Here is a 17,194-nt window from a genome sequence, read left to right on the forward strand (position 1 = left end):
ATGCAACAACAGAGCACTTAAAAAAGGGGGGAGAGGGGGTTGGGACTTTATATGAGGCAATTAATGGGTAGGTTCATATGTCTCTATCCCTGATTGTGTTAAAAAATGGGGGGTAAGTTGGGACTTTATATGAAGCACACTGCTGGAAATCAGGTATGCAAAAAAGTTGTTTATTGATTCTTGTAAAATATTAACTACATGGTAAAAATAAAATCAATAACAAAACATGCGTAAAATAGGTACTCCTGCGCTAAAAGGAATCTGTAGATGCAATATAATATATAGGTGCTGCATACACCGTAAGGGCCAAACTCGTGCCCAAAAGTATAAGTATTCAAAAGAGTAGGTGGTGTTGCGCTCCTTGTGGTGGGATTTGTTTATAAACAATAGGTATTCATCGATTGAACCCTAAAAGCAAAGGGCTGACGTGCAAAAAGGATATACTAATATTCAAAAAATATGCAAATATTGATTACAATTCATATTATAAATTAATTAGCATTCATATTAAAGGAATTTGAGTGTTCGCCAATTAAATTTTCATATAAAAGTGCTAGCGTGCAAAGAAAAATAGTAAGTATAAAAGCATAATAAACAGTACTACTACGTGTAGCCTATAAATGTGCAAAGTCAGCAGAGTGTGTGAATAATTATAAACGTAAATATACAGCATAAACAAAAAAAAAGCAAGATAAACAAAATCAATTAAAAGGATACGTGTATAAAGTCTCTAGTGCAATATTGGATGCTCTTCAGGGTCCAGTGTGCAAAAATAGTGCAAGTGTGCAAGTGTTTCACAGGAACACTGTGTGCTGATATACTGATATCCAGTGTCGCTGTGCCTTTAAGTGCAAAGATGTGTCTTCAGTGTCACTGACACCCATGACTGTACTAAATGATTACCTTACTGCTGTAAGGTAAACAGCATGTAGAGAAGTTAGGGGGAGGGGTGGATCCCTTTGGATCGGTCTGTTCCTGTGCATTCCCACTGTGTATGGAGTAGAGCCAGGGGGGATCCTTTCCTTTCCTTCCACTGAACAATTGTTTCTAATCGCTTAAATGCTCAATATGTCAGGGTATAAAAGAGGATAAAAAGGCCTACCATGGTGCAGTAAGTTTAGGTAAAAAAGCTGAAGTTTATTAAGTAAGACCATAAAAACTCACATTTCCATGTGTATCTTGAACAATGTAAAAACGAGCGTCGAGCTTGTACCTGGCCGTATTTTCCGGTGTCAATTTGCCTCTCGGTATCCTACGCGTTACGCCACAACACACATGACTTCGACTGAGATAAGGCTTATGGGCAATGTAGTGTGTTTAAATAGGTTCAGGTAATTTCATTGTTAGACGGCCATTTTCCTGTAGACTGTGTATAATGGTAAAACGGCCATAGTTTAATGTATGACAGCATACTGTTCGTTATGAGTCACCGTGCTGCACATATAAGTACCATTGGATATATTGAAATGAAGAACAGCAATCTAATCATAGAAAAATGTAAAAATAGATTGATATGGAACCGCAATATTAAAATTAATTATGATATAATAATTTAAAATCCATAAAAAAATAAAAAAAATGTATATGAAGTACAATTTAATATCTATATATATAAAGGTACAGAATATCTAAATATTATTAGAAGAATGTAAAAGTATGTTAAAAAATAGGCAGACTCCGGAAATGATGTTCAGGTATAGGAGACATATAAAATTTGTATACGGATGTGGAGCAGGTAAGTATTCATATCAAATATTAATAATTGGTATAGAGAACATTTTAAGATTAAAGTTAGAAATCATTGATAAAGCAATTGAGGTCAAACTCTATATTCAACCCTCGAGGGGTGAGTGTATCCAGAGTAAAAATCCATTTTGATTCTATTTGGCTAAGGGTCCTGACCTTATTTCCCCCTCGCCAATGTTTTTTGTATGGCTTGATGCCCCAAAATTTCAGATGTGAGGGGTCCTTCCTATGGTGTGTGGCAAAATGTTTAGAAACACTATGCTTATCAAAGCCTTTTATGATATTTTGTACTTGTTCTTTAATCCTTATCTTAAGGGGACTTTTTGTGCACCCAATATATTGTAGACCGCAACTACATTCCAATGCATATACTGCACCTTCTGTGTTGCAGCAGTCTTGCGGGGTGGTCTCCTCCCCTTGCATTGGCACTGGCAGGGACTATGTCCCTTTGGCCTTAGTGGCCGATGCGCATACGTGTGCGCGATTATTTTGCGCATGCGCTATGCGGGAGCTCTGACCTTGTGGCGTTATGTGCGTGGCATCGCGGGGCCGGTGCGCATGCGTGCGCGCTATTATCTTGCGCGCGCACTGTGCGTTAGCCTGGCTCTGTGGCGTCATGCACCGGTGCCTCATGGCGCTGTTGAAACGTCACAGGGTTGGGAGCTATATAGAACAGGTGTCTGCCTGTGATGTGCGGATCTAGATTTGAGTTCCCGGGATGGTATGCTCCAGCTAACCCTTAGTAAGTGTTTCTTTCAAACCTTATATATCTCTTTCAAATCCCCAGATAGCACCCTCTATTTTCAGGTATTACTACTGGCGTTGTGAATCGAATTTAATAGTGTTACCATTTATTTCCTTTACAGGAGACTTAGGCATGGGTGGATAGGCTTTACTACGCCTCCACTCTGAGCCTGTGGTCCTTATAACTACATACTGGGGTCATACACCGGCATCATTTCCCCTATTGGGTGTGCCCCTCCCGGGATCCTTCTACCTTTATTAACAACAATTTCAGGTATACCCTGCTTCTCCTTATTCACCTTATTCCATACTTATCCACACTTGCTTTACTCATTTTCTTTCATGCACTTTTATCTTTACCCATGTCTTCACTGTCCCCATCCCCCCCCCCCCCTTCCCTTCCCCTCTTCACTTTTTCCTTTCCTTTTTTGACTTGTTGGGTTTCTTTTTTTCACACATTCCAACACACAAGCGCAATTGTTCCTTCCTCCCCATTTGTTTCACCTATGCGGTTTCACAATTATTCTCACCATCATCCAATTATCCATTCACTTCACTTGCCTTTCCCCCGATAAGCTGACAGTATACTGATTTATTTTATTTTACTTATTTTATTCCATTACCTAGACCCCAATCATCACACTATATAGCTTCCCCGAGTTGCCGCAGGGGACTATTTATCAGGTGGTAGCACTATGAGCTTGACGCTTGTTTGGAGCATGGGTAAGCTGTGTCGTTCTTTCCCCGTTTTTAACCTTTTTGAATCAGATTTCTTAATTGGGATGCTGTATAAAATTTCATTATTATTATTTTTTTCATTTTTTGATTACTTTTTCGCTTTTTTTTATCTAATCACAGATAGCCTCCCAATGAAGCGGTATAAGTCTGCGAAACTAGTCAAGGAAACTGATATCTGTGATCAACAGCTGTATTGTGACTACTCACTGATGATATACATGTGTACTGCGCTTATGTTTTTAATATGTAAGTGATGATTTGTTTTCTGGCATCAAATCATCTGTATCTTTCATTATTATTACTTTGTTATATTATTCATTGTACTGTTCTTATTGTACCGCAATAGTCCAAACTGCCTCCATTTTTGGTAACCTGGTTGGGGACCAGGCTACCAACCCTTACACTATTTGATTTTTGGATGATGGTACAAATTCTATACTTTTATTTTTATTTTCTACTATTAGAGGTCACATTCTTGCAGCAGACAAAGTCGCTAATCTCGTATGTGTTTCCAGTGCTAGTAGATGTGAATTCAAATACTTTTTGTACTGGCTTCTTTGTTTTGGTGCAAGCAAAGCACCGTTTGCATGGGTAGAAGCCCTTCCTTGTGAAAAAAGTAAAGCCATTGATTGGAGGATTCGGTATGTTTTTAACTATTTTGTCTCTTAGTGTCGGGGCACGTTTATAGATGAATTTCAGTACTGGAGGAAGAATAGATGTTAGATGTATATCGTTTAGCAAAATATGCCAATGTTCTTTAATGATACTTTCAACTTTTTTGTATTGGGCATTGTAGTCTAGTATAATAGCTACATTATTGGGCTTTAGATCTGTCTTCTTTTTATCCTTAATTAGTTCTTGACGGTCCATTTCACTTACTTCTCGGATTCTGTCTTTAATGTAGTTGGCAAATTGAGAGGCAAATTGACACCGGAAAATACGGCCAGGTACGAGCTCGACGCTCGTTTTTACATTGTTCAAGATACACATGGAAATGGGAGTTTTTATGGTCTTACTTAACCACTTGCTTACTGGGCACTTAAACCCCCCTCATGCCCAGACCAATTTTCAGCTTTCAGCGCTGATGCACTTTGAATGACAATTGCGTGGTCATACAACACTGTACCCAAATGAAATTTTTATCATTTTTTTCCCACAAATAGAGCTTTCTTTTGGTGGTATTTAATTACAGCTGGGAGTTTTATTTTTTGCTAAACAAACAAAAAAAGATGCAAAAAAAAAAAAACATGTTTAATAGTTTGCTATAAAATTTTGCAAACAGGTCATTTTTCTCCTTCATTGAAGTGCGCTGATGAGGCGGCACTGATAGGCTGCACTGGTGGGCACTGATAGGCTGCATTGGTGGGCACTGATAGGCTGCACTGGTGGGCACTGATAGGCTGCACTGGTGGGCACTGATAGGCATAGTTAAGGCGGCACTAATAGGCACATATAAGGCAGCACCGATGGGCACAGATAAGGCAGCACTGATGGGCAAAGATGGGCACAGATAAGATGGCACGGATGGGTGGCACGGATGGGTGGCACGGATGGGTGGCACTAAGGGGCACTGATAGGTACCACTGATAGATGGGACTGATGGGCACTGATAGGTGGCACTGATAGGTGGCTCTGATAGGTGGCACTGCTGGGCACTGATGGGCACTGGTAGATGACACTGATGGGCACGGATATGTGGCACTGGGGTGCAGCACCTTTGTTGAGGCAGATTGTGGGCACTGCTGGGTGGCACTGTGGGCACTGCTGGGTGGCACTGCTGGGTGGCACTGTGGGCACTGCTGGGTGGCACTATGGGCACTGCTGGGTGGCACTGACGGGGGGCACTTATATTTTATTGAGGTGGCACTGGCAGGGGGCAGGTGGGCACTGGTAGGGCTGGCCGTGATCGGGACTGATGTCCCGATCACGGCCACCGGTGATCGGCTCTTTTTTTTTCTCCTCGCACTGTCAGTGCGAGGAGGAATAATAGCCGATTACCGGCTCCGTTGTATCACATGATCAGCTGTCATTGGCTGACAGCTGATCACGTGATAAGGATCGGTGATCAGGCGAGTCTCACAGACTCGCTGATCACAGAGCGCGCTGCGCAGGCCGCTCGTGCACAGGACGACGTCATTTGGCTATAGCGCGGGTCTCAAGTGGTTAATAAACTTCAGCTTTTTTACCTAAACATACTGAACCATGGTAGGCCTTTTTATCCTCTTTTATACCCTGACATATTGAGCATTTAAGCGATTAGAAACGATCGTTCAGTGGAAGGAAAGGAAAGGATCCCCCCTGGCTCTACTCCATACACAGTGGGAATGCACAGTAACAGACTGATTCGAAGGGATCCACCCCTCCCCCTAACTTCTCTACATGCTGTACCTTACAGCAGTAAGGTAATCATTTAGTACAGTCACGGGTGTCAGTGACACTGAAGATGCATCTTTGCACTTAAAGGCACAGCGGCACTGGATATCAGTATATCAGCACACAGTGTTCCTGTGAAACACTTGCACACTTGCACTATTTTTGCACATCGGACCCTGAAGAGCGTCCAATATTGCACTAGAGACTTTATACACTTATCCTTTTAATTGATTTTGTTTATCTTGCATTTTTTTTGTTTATGCTGTATATTTACTTTCATAATTATTCACACACTCTGGGGACTTTGCACATTTATAGACTAGTAGTACTGTTTATTATGCGTGATATTGCACAATTTTTATTTTTATCTTTTATTTCTACTATTTTTCTTTGCACGTTAGCACTTTTATATGAAAATTTAAGCGCCAAATACTCAAATTCCTTTAATATGAATGCTAATTAATTTATATTATGAATTATAATCAATATTTGCATATTTTTTGAATATTAGTATATCCTTTTTGCACGTCAGCACTTTACTTTTAGGGTTCCCACCACAAGGAGCGCAACACCACCTACTCTTTTGAATAACAAAACATAGCACCTTGATAATTCATATATATATACATATTACTGTACAACAATAAGGGTACTATAATGTAGCCCATCGATCTGATTGATAGTACACATGGGTAATCTTGAAAATAATAATATAATCAACACATAATACTGAAGAATCTCAAACACATGATTGCAATGTAGCATATGGCAGAAGCTCTAATGCCCCATACACACGGTCGGATTTTCCAACAGAAAATGTGCCATCAGATCATGTTGTCAGAAAATCCGACCGTGTGTGGGCTTTATCAGACTTTTTCCATCTGATTTTCCACTGGCACAAACAGCATTGTATAGAGCATCTACAAGGTGTAGTCCCTGATGGGCAATTGTAATATTGGTAGATATTGTATGAAATTTCCAGACAATTTCTGTGAAAAAAAAAAAACTGTGTGTAAAAGTCCAATTGAACCTACACTTTTCTTGAGGTCTTTTGTGTGAAGGTTCTTTCATTTTTTATTTTTTATCCCAAAAAATTTCTTTTTTTTTTTTCTCCCAATTCCCTATTTTACTAAAAAAAATTCTCTCCAAAGTGTGTAAACTGCACAATTGGCAGAGGGGAAAGCTACAGCCATAAGGGCATATAGTAGTGTTAAAAAGCCCAGTGGAGAGTGAAAGCACTGGATTATAAGGATTGATGGGCTACATTATAGTACCCTTATTGTTGTACAATATTAACTATGTCAGAATATGTGTATATATGAATTATCAAGGTGCTATGTTTTGTTATTAATTCTATTTTTAGCATGTAGTTAATATTTTACAAGAATCAATAAACATGTTTTTGCATACCTAATTTCCAGCAGTGTGTATATATGAATTATCAAGGTGCTATGTTTTGTTATTAATTCTATTTTTACCATGTAGTTAATATTTTATTTAGAATCTGTAAATATGTTTGCATAAGGTAGCATATGTATTTTATTCATAATTATAAATGACTGTCAATTGCTATCATGGTACTTTGGGTGTTAATATTACCAATCCTTTGTGTGATAGCTGGGGACGGCTTTGGTTTCTTCATTCCCCGGGCCAGCGTTACGCACTAGTACTTTCCCTCCCTCCTTCGTTTTCCTCATAGGGAGGGGTGGGTGGGCACTTGACGCTCATCAACACCACACCCCAATGAGCCGTGCATATGGCATCATTGTGAAGCTGTGCACCAACGTGTTGATTTTCCACCTGTGATCACCACGAGGGAGGTTTGAGAGCCAATTGTTGAGCGACATTAGCCGTTCAGGCACTGACGCTGCCTCCCTTAGCTCATGTAGCGTTACGTTGGCAGTATCCAAGACTACCCAAGACTACCCATGTTTGCTATCAAACAGATTGAGGGGCTACATTATAGTATCATTATTGTTGTACAATATTAATCATGTTGGAATATGTATATATGTGAATTATCAAGGTGATGTGTTTTGTTATTAATTCTATTTTTAGCATGTAGTTAATATTTTTCAAGAATCAATAAACATGATTTTGCATACCTAATTTCCAGCAGCGGGCTTCATATAAAGTCCCAACCTACCTCCTCTTTATAATAAAATCAGGGATGGAGGCATATGACCCTACCAATTCATTGCCTCATATTAAGTCCCAACCTCTCCCCCCCCCCCCTTTTTTATGCCTATTCATGGGCTGGAAGCACACTACTAAGGTAACATATGTATGTTATTCATAATTACAGTATAAATGACTATCAATTGCTCTCATGGTCCTTCATTCCTGGGAGTTGCGATGCACGCAATGTGGGTTGGGTAGACGGGCACTCAACGTGCATCGATGCCATGTCCCATGCGCTGTGCATATGGCATCATTGCAACGCAGTGTGCCGACGTGTTGATTTTCCACCTGTGATCATCAAGAGGGAGGTTTTGAGTGCCAATTACCGAGCAGCATTAGCTGTTCAGAAACTGACAATGCTTTCCTTAGATCATGTAGCATTACGCTGGCAGTATCCCACAGCCGACTGTTGCTACAAATACCACACACTGGTGGAGCACTTGTTTCATTCACCTTGAGACCATATGCACTCTTGTTATTATACCTTCTTTTTCAGTTAAAGGTACTATTTATATTCTGCTTTTCACTGGGTTTCTTTCTGGTACTTTCCTTTATCACTTTTAGCTCTGGTGAGGTATGTGTTCCTTATCATCCAGTGCTTTCACTCTCCACTGGGATTTTTAACCCTACTATATGCCCTCATGGGCTGTAGCTTTTTCCTCTGCCAATTGTGTAGTCTTATATAATTACACACAGTTTTTTTCACAGAAATCTTCTGTAAATTTCACACAGTATTTACCAATATTACAATTGCCCATCGGGGATTACATCTTGTAGATGCTCTATACACTGCTGTTTGTGCCAGTGTGTGGCCATAAACATTGCTGCCTCAGCTCCCGGGGATGCTGTTTCCATGGTGCTTTCAGCTGTAAACACTATCCCTTGTATATTGAATTTACCCATAGGTAAGAGTGTTTGGGAATATTGATTGGCCCCCTCTCTTCCTTCTATTTCCCCCTGTGCCAACCACTAGATTATTATGCATTCATTCATATTTTTATTATAGATACATCTATTTCATATTTTCTCCTAATTAGTGGGAATACCCATGAAATGCTAATGCCCCATACACAAGGTCGGAACATTCTCACCACAAAATCTGTCAGATTTTTTCCGACAGATTTTGGTCAAAACTTGTGTTGCATACACATGGTCGCACAAAGTTGTCAGAAAATCCGAATGAGGTGACGTCAAACACGTATGTCAGGACTATAAAGGGGCCAGTAGCCAATAGCTTTCTTCTCTTTATTTAGTTTATTCTGAGCATGTGTGGCACTTTGTCCATCGGAATTGTCTACGCACGATCAAAATTAATGCGATCGGATTTTGTTGTCTGAAAATTTTAGATCCTGCTCTCAAATGTTGTGCATATATATATATATATATATATATATATATATATATATATGAATTATCAAGGTGCTATGTTTTGTTATTAATTCTATTTTTACCATGTAGTTAATATTTTACAAGAATCAATAAACATGTTTTTGCATACCTAATTTGTGTGCTTCATATAAAGTCCCAACCTACCCCCTCTTTTTAAAAGAGCACTTAAAGATATCAGTACAATCACATATGACAGCACAACTGAATTAAGGATGACCTATCTCTGAGCAAAAGTCCTCACTACAAACATGAGTTCCTGGCTATTCCAAATCCACTGGTCAGTTTGACGACATACACTACAATACTGTACTGCTAGTGTTGGGGCCCTATGCCTGTGGGGGAGCTGTCAATTTAACTGTAGCAATGTGGTGGCCAGGAGGCCTCTCAACGCAGATGAAGTTAGTACCCAGTCTCAGACAGTGATATAGGAAGACTGTAGCCTCCTCCCAGCAGTTCTGGAGTCCTAATGCAACTAATGTCTTTTGGCACCCAATGGCAGCTGTAAACACTGGAACAGCTAGAACAATCAGAACAGTTGAAACAACTGGAAGAACTGGAACGACTACAAGAATTCTTCTTAGTACATGCAGCATACAACTTTCTTGCCTCTGGTCAATGTAGCACAGTTTCAGCCCAGTTCTACTCTGCAGCTAAAACAGCTTTCCATAATGGTGGTGGGGAAGAAGTGAATGGAAAGTGAATACAGCAATATCTTAAAAGTCCAAAAATCAGCCTTTACTATCTCCAATAATATATGGTACCCCTGTATACTCCTCAGTATTCAGTGGTCTAATTTTAGTCAGAGATTAAAGCATATCCAAAACAAGAATGTAATATATTGCAGTTTACCAGCCCTTGATGTGGTAGCTGTATTTGTTTTTTTTTCAAGCTTTTTAAACTCTGGTAGAAATTAATATAACTGCCCAGGTTTGACTAGGAGGAGTTCCAATCCAGGTTAAAATCCCCAAAAAATAAACTTAGCATTAAACCACAATAAAGTCTGAGGGACAAAATGTGTTACTAAATTCTGTCCATTTTCAAGGCTATTAGGCCAGTTTTCTGTACCAGGCTGAGCCACATGCCTTTTAATATTGGGTGGTACCTTGCAAGGAAGGAGTGGCAGAAACTCCCCTCTTGCAAACTACCCTCATCCGAATGTTGAGGGACAAGGGGTTTAGTACCAGCTTTAGTACCCCAAGAAGGAGGTGGTGGCAATATAAGAAGGACTCCGTCATTAAGGATTGGGAGACCACAGAAGATACATAAGTGTAAATTTGCCAGCAGCAGGACATGTTTAATGAGGGAGAATTGGCCAAAATGTACCGGAGACAAAGAGTACAGGCAGGTGTTTCACAATAAGAATTAAGAAAATGCAGATAGCATACAGTATGTCAAAACCTGTGAAATTGGCCAACAGCATGACAATTGTAAATAGCAAGGGTAGGCCCAATTTACTAGAGCTAAAGACCACAGGCTGAAGGTTTACTAGAATTAACATACAGCAGAGGATACAGCAGTGCAACACTGGCCAGGAGCAGGCCATTTTAGATAGGGAGTAGGGATTCAAACCCCTACTGAATGTCTTATTAGTAGCAAATTGCTGTGTATCTTGGGAGATTTGGGGGTGGGTGAGGAAAGCATATTTGCATCTTAATGCTGCTGATGTCCCGCAGCTTTTTTACAGTCTGTACCTCCTGCATGTACTAAACTTACAACAGGCTATGTGTCTTTTCTTACAGGATATATCACCTATTTTTTGCTGGCTGATTTTATTTTATTTTTCTTAACAGCCTGTCCCTGTCCTCATGCACCACGCTGATAACAGGCTGCATGTTTTTTTTAAAGGGCATATTTCCTTATTGTTGCTAGCTCCAAATGATTTTTTTCTTCACGTGGTCTTTACAGCCTTTCATTGTGCACATGTACTATAGTGATAAGCAGCTGTGATTGTGCGTTTTTTATTTCCTAATTAGTGCTGGCAGCAATTGTTTTGTTTTCTACAGTTTTTTTTTAAATAGGGACAACAGTGTAATATTCCTGGTGCAACGTGTATCGGCTCTCATTTGCAGATTGATTTACAGGCAAGAGAGTTTGGCAGATAGGAGCCCATAACCCCATAACTCAAGTTCCCAAACAAGGACCTTTATCATCAGCTGTTAAAGCTTATATGACATTTCAGTGGTTAGGTCTACATCTACTTTAACCACTTCAGCCCTGGAAGGATTTACCCCCTTCCTGACCAGAGTATTTTTTGTGATACGGCACTGTGTCGCTTTAACTGACAATTGCATGGTCGTGCGATGTTGCACCCAAACAAAATAGATGTCCTTTTTTCCCATAAATAGAGCTGTCTTTTGGTTGTATTTGATCACCTCTGTGTTTTTTTGTTTTTTTTTGCGCTATAAACAAAAAATTGCGAAAATTGTGAAAAAAAAGCAACATTTTTTACTTTTTGATATAATAAATATCACCCCAAAATATATATAAAAAACATTTCTTCCTCAGTCTAGGCTGATATGTGTTTTTCATCTAAACCATCTCAAATAATATCACTCACATTAACTACAACCCCCCCCCCATCCCTATAGATAAAATATGGTTAGGCAGGGGACTGGTATATAACAACGTCCCCATTATTGGCCCTTTTAAGCCTGCTGACCCAAGTTCAAAGGTGAAATCCCACACTAGTTTACCTGGATTGTAAAAAACAAACAGGCTGGATCTGCCTGAAAGCTATGGTAGACCCGAACCCAAACCTCATTTGTAAATACCAATATATCATGCTGTACCTAATTTTGTCGTTGTTTAATATACCGTAGTTCCATAGCTTGCCAAAAATCATTCTTAAGCGTAAGCTATAAAACAAAAGGCACATTTTTGTATACATTTGGATGATAATCATTCTACAAAACTATTGGACGATATCTCTATTTACAGCTGGTTAGATATGTTGTAGGCAGATAATTATTTCGGCTTGCAGGGAAGTGGCGACAGAAGGGATGTTTAGATAATGTAAAGCTTAGAACAGTATCTTGCTCTAGCTTTGCTTTTTGGATAGAGTATTGTGTAATAATTCTCTGTCTGTCTAGCCTTTTTCGTTCTTTCAACTTTGAAGATTATCTGTTTTATAATTGGAATGCTATAGCAGAAATGGGATCAGCCACAGTGTGTTCTTCGAAACCCATTTATTTTTCTATTCTGCAGAAAGAATGCAATAGACAGATTATCATATGTGGTAGATGCTGATTTTATTGTTGTTTGGGGGTATTTTTTTAGATATGTGTTCAATGCATACAGTTGCAACAGAAAATAATGCAAAGAAGTATATAGAAAACACTCCTAAAAATAGAAGTTATGTGCTGCATTACGACAAAGCATAGACCAATTGCAGTAAACCGCCAGTATCAAATCTGATTTCACATTTAAAGTGGAGTTCTGCCTGGGTAAAAAAAAAATTAAGAATAAAATTTAAAAAAACAAATACTGTAGCTGGCTGACTTTTATTATAAGGACATTCACCTGTCCTGGGAGCCCGCAATGTCGGCACCCGAAGCCAATCCGTCCCTCCGCTCCGGGTGCAGACATCATTATTAAGGGGAACAGGAAGCGAGTCACTCTGCTCTTTCTGATTGGTCCCTGCTGTCTTCTGGGACCTGTGTATCTCCCAGAAAGCAGTGTGGGGGGGGGGGGGGTATTATGTAATTCGCCCCACTAATCTTTCCACCCTCCCCACTAAAAGGTGCCAAATGTGTTAAAGCAAAGCAGTGCTGTATCGCAATAAATTACCTGGTCATTAAGGGGGAAAAATCTTCCAGTCTGTAAGTGGTTAAACAAAAATTCCAGGTATGGATATTTTATACACAGTTAAACTGGTCCAGCATATACTATACTTGTGGGAAGCTAAAAATCACTAAAGTAGACACCACTACTCCAGTAAACTCCATGTGCTTCCCATGCAAAATGGCTATCCTGCTGCATTGTGAACATAGGAGGTTGGCCTCTCAGCATGGGCACCATGCAGAGAATGCTTTACGTTTTCATAAAGAATGCAAAGTGTTTTCTGATTGGATGAGGTAAACAGGCAAGGCAGTGAGGGTGCATTGACCATTCTAGCAGCACAGAGCTGGAGCAGAGGATTAGGTAAGTAAATCTGCTTTCCCAAATCACCTAGACCAGGGGTCTCAAACTGGTGGCCCTCCAGCTGCTGTGAAACTACAAATCCCATCATGCCTCTGCCTGTGGGAGTCATGCTGGTAACTGTCAGCCTTGCAATGCCTCATGGGACTTGTAGTTTTGCAACAGCTGGAGGGCCGCCAGTTTGAGACCCCTGACCTAGACAAAAAAGAGCAGCAGCAGGGAGAATTTTTAGGTTTCCTTGAGTTCGACTTTATCTTAATAATAGCTGGCAATGCCAAGTTGGATCTCAGAGGTGCATACAATCTCATTCGGAGACGGCAAGGTGGCAAATGGAAAACCGTGTTTAACACTAGAGATGGGCATTACGAATAACTGGTTATGCCTTTTGGTTTGTGTAATGCCCCAGCTGTGTTCCAAAACTCTGTCAATTAAATCTTCAGGGATCTGCTGTACCAGTTTGTTGTCATCTATCTGGATGACATTCTCATCTTTTTCAGAAAATTTGCATGCCCACAGAAACCATGTCCGCACTGTACTTCAGCGCCTTAGAGAGAATAATCTGTATGCCAAGCTGGAGAATGTTCTGAGCTCTTGTTTCTGGGATGCTTTGTCTCGAGTTTGGGTCTTCGTATGGATCCTGGAAAGGTCCTGGCCATTACCAACTGGCCTCTTCCTGCTAACCTCAAGGCCACACAGCGCTTTCTTGGGTTCACAAATTATTATATAAAGTTCATAAGGAATTACTCTTCCCTGGCTGCATCTATTATCGCTTTGACCAAGAAGGGTGCGAATGCCAAGGACTGGCCTCCTGAAGCTGTCTCTGCATTTCACAACCTGAAACAGGCCTTTGTTTCTGGACCTGTCTTGATGTAACCTAATCCTGGGGATCCATTTGTTATTGAAGTGGATGCTTCTTCAATGGGGGTGGGAGGTGTGCTTCTTCAATCCTTTGAGAAGAGATGTCAACCATGTGAGTTCTTCTCCAAAAAAAATTCTCAGGCAGAGAGAAATTATGCTATCGGTGATTGGGAACTTTTTGCAATTAAATTAGCGTTAGAGGAGTGACGTCATCTCTTGGAGGGTCCCCCTCACTTCATAACGATTTTTACTGATCACAAGAATCTACAGTATCTATAGAATGCTAAACGTCTGAATCCCAGACAAGCCAGGTGGAGTCTTTTATTTTCCCATTTTCATTTTATGATTACGTGCAAACCTGGTCCCTGCAACGGTCGAACTGATGTACTCTCTAGGTCATTTAAAACTTTGGAGGAGGAGTCCACCCCTGATCCTGAGCCGATTGTTCCGACCTTGTGCATTGTTGCCCATTCTACCACCCTGGAGTCAAAAATTGAGCTAAGAGCTAAGATCCTTAGTTGATGACATAATTACAAGGTAGAAGGTCATGCTAGGTTCCTTCGATCCTTCCTGCTCATCAGTCATCACTATTGGTGGCCTAATCTCTGCTCGGATCTCAAAGACTAAGTTAAGGCTTGTCATGTCTGTGCTCAGTCTAAATCCTCCACACAAGCCCCTGCTGGTCTTCTCATGCCCTTGCCCATTCCTAAGGTGCCCTGGTCTCACATTGCCATAGATTTTATCACCGATCTTACACTGTCAGAGAATAATACAGTAATTTGGGTGGTAATCAATTGGTTCTCCGAGGTGGCTCATTTTGTTCCTCTTCCTGGTATTCTTTCTGCTCCTGCCTTGGTCCGATTTTTGTTTGAGAAATTTTCCGCCTCCATGGGGTTACTTCTCATATTGTTTCCGGCAGGGGCATTTAATTTATGTCTCAGTTTTGGAGAGCCTTTTGCAAACTCCTCAATAGTGTCTTGGATTTTTCCTCTTCTTACCACCCTCCATCCTATGGACAGGCTGAGAGGGTTAATCAGGAGTTAGAGGTCTTTTTTCACACCTTAGTCTCTGTTCATCATGATGATTGGTCCTCTCTACTCCTGTGGCCAGAATTCTCTCACAACAATCATGTAAATACCAGTTCTTACAAAATACAGTTGGTTCGCAGTTTTTGCTAAACACTCTCAACTCCCTCATCTCATGCCCTGTTCTCCAGATATTCCAGCTTTGGCTATGGTTCAAGAGTCTTTCAATTTAATTTGGGGTGACATTGATAATTCCCTCTAGGCAGCTGCTGACAAATTTAAAGGCTTTGCCGACTACTACAAGCGTAAACAGCTTTCTTTACAGCCAGGGGACAAAGTCTGGCTCTCCGCCAGGAACATCAAGCTCTGAGTTCCTTCCTTCCTTCTGAGCTCTGAAGTTTTCCCTAAGGCCGCGTACACACGCGGGGACTGTTCGGCCAACTTTGTCCGCTGAACAGTGTTTCGGCGGACAGTCCGCCCGTGTGTGGGCTTTCAGCGGACAGTTTCAGCGAACAGTCCGCTGAACAAGGTTTTTCGGAAATTCCGAAAAACTGTCCGCTGAAACTTTGTTTCAGCGAACAGTCCCCTCGTGTGTAGGCTTGTTCGTCAAACTAAGTTCCGCGCATGCTCAGAAAGGATTTACACGCCGAAAGTTATAATGCAGTGTATAGGACGTCGTATTTTTCGTCCCGTCGTACGTGCCGTTCACGTCATCGCGCACGGTTTCAGCAAACTGTTCGTTCGTCGTGTGTGGCCATGTCCGTCCATGCTAATTTTGAGCGGACTGTTTGCCGAAACTGTTTGACGGACAAAGTTGGGCGAACAGTCCCCGCGTGTGTACGCGGCCTAAGATTCATTGGTCTGTACACTATAACTTCTAAACTGAATTCAGTTTGTTTCAAACTCCAGATTCCTAAAAGACACACAATCTCTAACTCCTTCAATGTTGCCCTTCTGAAGCCTTTAGTCCTCAATAAGTTCTCTCATCCTCTCCCTACCACGGCCCCGGTCTCTAAAGGATAATCAGTAGTACGAGGTTAGACAAATTGTGGATTACTGGCTCTGCAGAGGCATTATTCAGTACCTCATGTATTGGAAAGGGTTTGGTCCAGAGGAGAGGTCTTGGATTATTGCATCTGAAGTCTTTGCGTTTTGTCTGTTGAGGAGATTTCAACTGAAGTTTTCCTCTAAACCTGGGGAGGGGAAGGCCTCATAAGGGGGGAAGTACTGTCATGGCAATGCAGTAATGTTTGTCTGTCAGCTTACCTTTCCATGTGTTCAGCTTAAGAGGCCAGCCACTCTCACCTGGCTGCTTAAAGGGGTTGTAAACCTTTGTGTTTTTTCACCTTAATGCATCCTATGCATTAAGAAATTCCAGATGGCTCTTTGGTCCCATGGAGGGCTGGGACCCCCGGACATTATGAAATACTACTATGCTACCCATCTTAGAGCGGCCATCTCCTGGACAGCATGTTTTGCAGCAAGCAAATGGTCAGAGTTGTAATTGAGCATAACAAGTCCTGTGCATTCCTGTTCCATGCTTTGGTCTGATTTAACTACATCTATCTCTCAGTTAAGAAGTGTATGTTTGGGACCGATGTTGTTTACACTCTCCATCTGGAAGAAATGTTCAAAATAGTTCTCTCTCTTTTCTGCATGCTCACCTCTCCTAAATATACTGTTCAACATGGACATTCTGGATAGCTTACCCTACAGAAGCATGTACCCATGGTCACAGGCGGGTATTTTTCAGCTCTGTCACATAGTGCACCCTGTGACCCATAAATTGCTTTCTTGCACAACAAATTTGAGATCCCCAAAAATCTTTTTTTCTCTTACCTTCAATTTAAACATTACTTTTACTCTAAATCATCGTCCCTATCCCTGGAAAAACCCAATGCTTTGGAAGTATTACATGCCCAGGGCCCATATCAATTTGGCCTCATATATATAACATTATTCATGAATCTATTCCATTTATGGTGAGCTCTCATGCTTATATG

The sequence above is a fragment of the Lithobates pipiens genome, unplaced genomic scaffold, assembly GCF_037356315.1.
Source record: "Lithobates pipiens isolate NorthernLeopardFrog02 unplaced genomic scaffold, aLitPip1_a1.2 Scaffold_22, whole genome shotgun sequence".
NCBI classification, from domain to species: domain Eukaryota; kingdom Metazoa; phylum Chordata; class Amphibia; order Anura; family Ranidae; genus Lithobates; species Lithobates pipiens.